This window comes from Ranitomeya variabilis, chromosome 1 (genome assembly GCF_051348905.1).
Source record: "Ranitomeya variabilis isolate aRanVar5 chromosome 1, aRanVar5.hap1, whole genome shotgun sequence".
Classification (NCBI taxonomy): Eukaryota; Metazoa; Chordata; class Amphibia; order Anura; family Dendrobatidae; genus Ranitomeya; species Ranitomeya variabilis.
Window position 1 is genome coordinate 570,953,574 of NC_135232.1, and position 6,000 is coordinate 570,959,573.

Sequence of the window (6,000 nt, forward strand, 5' to 3'; positions counted from 1 at the left end):
AGATTTGGGGACAGGTTGTGGACAATCTGAAGTTGTCCCAGGAGAAGACTCAACAGTTCACTAATCGTCATCGGCGTGTCGGTCCTCGTCTTTGTGTTGGGGACCTGGTTTGGTTGTCTTCTCGATTTGTTCCTATGAAGGTCTCGTCTCCTAAGTTTAAGCCTCGGTTTATCGGCCCTTATAGGATTCTGGAGGTTCTCAATCCTGTGTCCTTTCGTTTGGACCTCCCAGCATCTTTTACTATTCATAATGTTTTTCATCGGTCATTATTGCGGAGGTATGAGGTGCCGGTTGTTCCGTCTGCTGATCCTCCTGCTCCTGTGCTGGTTGAGGGTGAGTTGGAGTATGTGGTAGAAAAGATCTTGGACTCCCGTGTTTCCAGACGGAAACTTCAGTATCTGGTTAAGTGGAAAGGCTATGGTCAGGAGGATAATTCTTGGGTGACAGCATCTGATGTTCATGCTCCTGATTTGGTTCGTGCATTCCATAGTGCTCATCCAGATCGCCCTGGTGGTTCTGGTGAGGGTTCGGTGCCCCCTCCTTAAGGGGGGGGTACTGTTGTGAATTCTGTTTGTGGGCTCCCCCGGTGGTGTTTTATGGTATTGCCACTTATTTGCCTTCTTCTATCCTTGATCACCTGTTGACACCCATTAGGGGAGTTTCCTATTTAAGGCTGCTTGGCTGCTGGTCCGATGCCGGCCAACAATGTATCAGTAGCATTCTGTTGCATTCTCCTGCCTCAAGTTCCAGTTCAGCTAAGTTGAATTTTGTTCCTAGTTAATGTTATTTTTTGTCCAGCTATCTGCAATGTGACTCTCTGCAGCTGGAAGCTCTCGTGGACTGAAATTGCCACTCCAGTGGCATGAGTTGTCACTGGAGTTTTAAAGTAATTTCAGGATGGTGTTTTTGAGTAGTGTTTTGAAGTTGACCGTGAAGTAACTCTTTCCTGTACTTCTGCTATCTAGTAAGCGGACCTCACTGTGCTAAATCTGCTGTTCATCCTACGTATGTCTTTTCCTCTTGACTCACCGTCAATATTTGTGGGGGCCTGCTATCTCCTTTTGGGGTTCATCTCTGGAGGTAAGGCAGGCCTGTATATTCCTCTGATAGGGGTAGTTAGATCTCCGGCTGGCGCGTGGTGTCTAGGGCATCATAGGAAACACTCCCCGGCTACTTCCAGTGTTGTGTCAGGTTCAGGTCACGGTCACTTTAGTTTCCATCACCCGAGAGCTAGTCCGTTTGTTATTTTTGATTTCCCTGCCATTGGGAAAATCATAACAGGGCTCCCTGCGGGCTTCCCTGAGACCCCCGCAGCAACGCGATGTGATCACGTTGCTCCGAGGGTCTCCTACCTCCCTCCTCGCCACAGGTCCCGGATCCAAGATGGCCGCGGCATCCGGGTCCTGCAGGGAGGGAGGTGGCTTACCGAGTGCCTGCTCAGAGCAGGCGCTGGTAAGCCTGCAGCACTGCACAGCAGATCGCCGATCTGACAGAGTGCTGTGCACACTGTCAGATCACCGATCTGTAATGTCCCCCCCTGGGACAAAGTAAAAAAGTTAAAAAAAAAATTTTCCACATGTGTAAAAAAATAAATACAAAATAAATTCCTAAATAAAGAAAAAAATATATATATTATTCCCATAAATACATTTTTTATCTAAATAAAAAAAAAAAACAATAAAAGTACACATATTTAGTATTGTTGCGTCCGTAACGACCCAACCTATAAAACTGTCCCACTAGTTAACCCCTTCAGTAAACACCGTGAGAAAAAAAAAAAAACGAGGCAAAAAACAACGCTTTAGTACCATACTGCTGAACAAAAAGTGGAATAACACGCGATCAAAAAGACAGATATAAATAACCATGGTACCGCTGAAAACGTCATCTTGTCCCGCAAAAAACGAGCCACCATACAGCATCATCAGCAAAAAAATAAAAAAGTTATAGTCCTGAGAATAAAGCGATACTTAAATAATTATTTTTTCCATAAAATAGCTTTTATCGTATAAAAGCGCCAAAACATAAAAAATAATATAAATGAGGTATCGCTGTAATCGTACTGACCCGAAGAATAAAACTGCTTTATCAATTTTACCAAACGCCGAACGGTATAAACGCCTCCCCCAAAAGAAATTCAAGAATAGCTGTTTTTTGATCATTCTTCCTCACAAAAATCGGAATAAAAAGCGATCAAAAAATGTCATGTGCCCAAAAATATTACCAATAAAAACGTCAACTTGTCCCGCAAAAAACAAGACCTCACATGACTCTGTGGACTCAAATATGGAAAAATTATAGCTTTCAAAATGTGGTAACGCAAAAAATATTTTTTGCAATAAAAAGCGTCTTTCATTGTGTGACGGCTGCCAATCATAAAAATCCGCTAAATAACCCGCTATAAAAGTAAATCAAACCCCCCTTCATCACCCCCTTAGTTAGGGAAAAATAAAAAATAAAAAAAATAAATTTATTTCCATTTTCCCATTAGGGTTAGGGTTAGGGCTAGGGTTAGGGTTAGGGCTAGGGTTAGGGCTAGGGTTAGAGTTAGGGCTAGGGTTAGGGCTAGGGTTATTGCTAGGGTTAGGGTTAGGGCTAGGGTTAGGGCTAGGATTAGGGCTAGGGTTATTGCTAGGGTTAGGGCTAGGGTTAGGGCTAGGGTTATTGCTAGGGTTAGGGCTAGGGTTAGGGCTAGGGTTAGGGCTAGGGTTATTGCTAGGGTTAGGGCTAGGGTTAGGGCTAGGGTTAGGGCTAGGGTTAAGGCTACAGTTAGGGTTGGGGCTAAAGTTAGGGTTAGGGTTTGGATTACATTTACGGTTGGGAATAGGGTTGGGATTAGGGTTAGGGGTGTGTCAGGGTTAGGGGTGTGGTTAGGGTCACCGTTTGGATTAGGGTAAGGGGTGTGTTTGGATTAGGGTTTCAGTTATAATTGGGGGGTTTCCACTGTTTAGGCACATCAGGGGCTCTCCAAACGGGACATGGCATCCGATCTCAATTCCAGACAATTCTGCGTTGAAAAAGTAAAACAGTGCTCCTTCCCTTCAGAGCTCTCCCGTGTACCCAAACAGGGGTTTACCCCAACATATGGGGTATCGGTGTACTCAGGACAAATTGGACAACATCTTTTGGGGTCCAATTTCTCCTGTTACCCTTGGGAAAATACAAAACTGGGGGCTAAAAAATAAGTTTTGTGGGAAAAAAAGGATTTTTTATTTTCATGGCTCTGCGTTGTAAACTGTAGTGAAACACTTGGGGGTTCAAAGTTTTCACAACACATCTAGATAAGTTCCTTGGGGGGTCTAATTTCCAATATGGGGTCACTTGTGGGGGGTTTCTACTGTTTAGGTACATCAGGGGCTCTGCAAATGCAACGTGACGCCTGCAGACCAATCCATCTAAGTCTGCATTCCAAACGGCGCTCCTTCCTGTTATGATCCCAATGGTAGAGGATCTCAGGGTTTTCAGCAAAGTCTGCAAACATAAAAAACCAGCTCATAGGGAGGTGGTAACTAAGCTGACCGCATATCTGATCCTAGCCCACAACTAATAGCAGCCGGGGAACGTACCTACGTTGGTTCTAGACGTCTCGCGCCAGCCGGAGAACTAACTAACCCTTTCAGAGAAAATCAGACCTCACTTGCCTCAAGAGAAAGGTACCCCAAAGTAAAGACACGCCCCCAACAAATAATAACGGTGAGGTAAGAAGAAAGGACAAACGTAAGTATGAACTAGATTCAGCAAAGAGAGGCCCACTATATAATAGCAGAAATATAGAAAGCGGACTTATGCGGTCAGCGAAAAACCCTACAAAAATATCCACGCTGAATATCCAAGAACCCCCGCACCGACTAACGGTGTGGGGGGAGAATATCAGCCCCCTTAGAGCTTCCAGCAAAATCAGGAATCACATTATGAACAAGCTGGACAAAAAACAGAACAATGCAAATGAACCAAAATAAGAAAGCAGGACTTAGCTTATCTTGCAAAAATCAGGACCAGTAGACAGGAGCAACCAGACAAGGACTGATTACATTGATGCCAGGCAATGGACTAAGAATCCAGGAAGTTTAAATAGGAACACCCAGGGTCTAACGAACCAGGTGACTACCAACCTGGGGAAAGAAAATCCAAGAGCCATACCGCTAGTGACCACAAGAGGGAGCCAAAAAGTATAGTTCACAACAGTACCCCCCCTTTAAGGAGGGGTCACCGAACCCTCACCACGACCACCAGGGTGATCAGGATGGGCAGCATGAAAGGCACGAACCAAATCGGCTGCATGAACATCAGAAGCGACCACCCAGGAATTATCTTCCTGACCATAGCCCTTCCATTTGACCAGATACTGAAGCCTCCGTCTGGAGAGATGAGAATCTAAGATCTTCTCCACCACATACTCCAACTTGCCCTCAACCAAGACCGGAGCAGGAGGGTCAACAGCAGGAACCACAGGCACAATGTACCGCCGCAACAGAGACCTATGGAACACATTGTGAATGGCAAACGACACAGGAAGATCCAAACGAAAAGACACCGGATTAAGGACCTCCAATATTCTATAAGGACCAATAAAGCGAGGCTTAAAATTAGGAGAGGAAACCTTCAGAGGGACATACCGAGAAGACAACCAAACCAAATCCCCAACATTGGGGGGTGGGGTTAGAACAGTTAGTAATTTAAGAAAGAATAGAGGTAAAGAGAGTAACATAAAGTGCATGTATACTAATGCCAGAAGCCTCGCCAACAAAATGGACGAATTAGAACTAATGTTGTTGGAGCATAATTATGACATGGTGGGGATATCTGAGACGTGGCTGGATGAGAGCCATGACTGGGCTGTTAACTTGCAGGGCTATAGCCTGTTCAGAAATGACCGTACAGATAAGCGAGGGGGAGGGGTATGTCTATATGTAAAATCTTCCTTAAAACCCATCCTGCGTGATAATATAGGTGAATCTAATGAAAATGTAGAGTCCCTGTGGGTGGAGATAAGGGGAGGGGGAAAAAATAATAAATTACTGATAGGGGTTTGTTATAAATCTCCAAAAATAATGGAAGCAATGGAGAATATCCTCGTAAAGCAAATAGATGAAGCTGCGACTCAAGGAGAAGTCATTATTATGGGGGACTTCAACTACCCTGAAATAGATTGGGGAACAGAAACCTGCAGTTCCAGCAAAGGTAATCGGTTTTTGACAACTATGAGAGACAATTACCTTTCACAACTGGTTCAGGACCCAACAAGGAGGGGGGCACTGCTAGACCTAATATTAACCAACAGGCCAGACCGCATATCAAATATAAGGGTTGGGGGTCACTTGGGGAATAGTGATCACAAAATAATAAGTTTTCATGTAACCTTTAATAAGATGGGTAGTAGGGGGGTGACAAGGACACTAAACTTCAGGAGGGCAAATTTCCAATGGATGAGAGAGGATCTTGGTGCAATTAACTGGGACGATATCCTGAGACACAAAAATACACAAAGAAAATGGGAGACATTTATTAGCATCCTGGATAGGACCTGTGCACAGTATATACCGTATGGGAATAAACATACTAGAAATAGGAGGAAACCAATATGGCTAAATAGAGCTGTAAGGGGCGCAATAAGGGACAAAAAGAAAGCATTTAGAGAATTAAAGGAAGTAGGTAGTGAGGAGGCATTAAATAAATACAGAAAATTAAATAAATTCTGTAAAAAGCAAATCAAGGCAGCAAAGATTGAGACAGAGAGACTCATTGCCAGAGAGAGTAAAAATAATCCCAAAATATTCTTTAACTATATAAATAGTAAGAAACTAAAAAATGACAGTGTTGGCCCCCTTAAAAATAGTCTGGGTGAAATGGTGGATGAGGATGGGGAAAAAGCCAATATGCTAAATGACTTTTTTTCATCAGTATTTACAAAAGAAAATCCCATGGCAGACAAAATGACTAGTGATAAAAATTCCCCATTAAATGTCACCTGCTTAACCCAGCAGGAAGTACAGCGGCGTC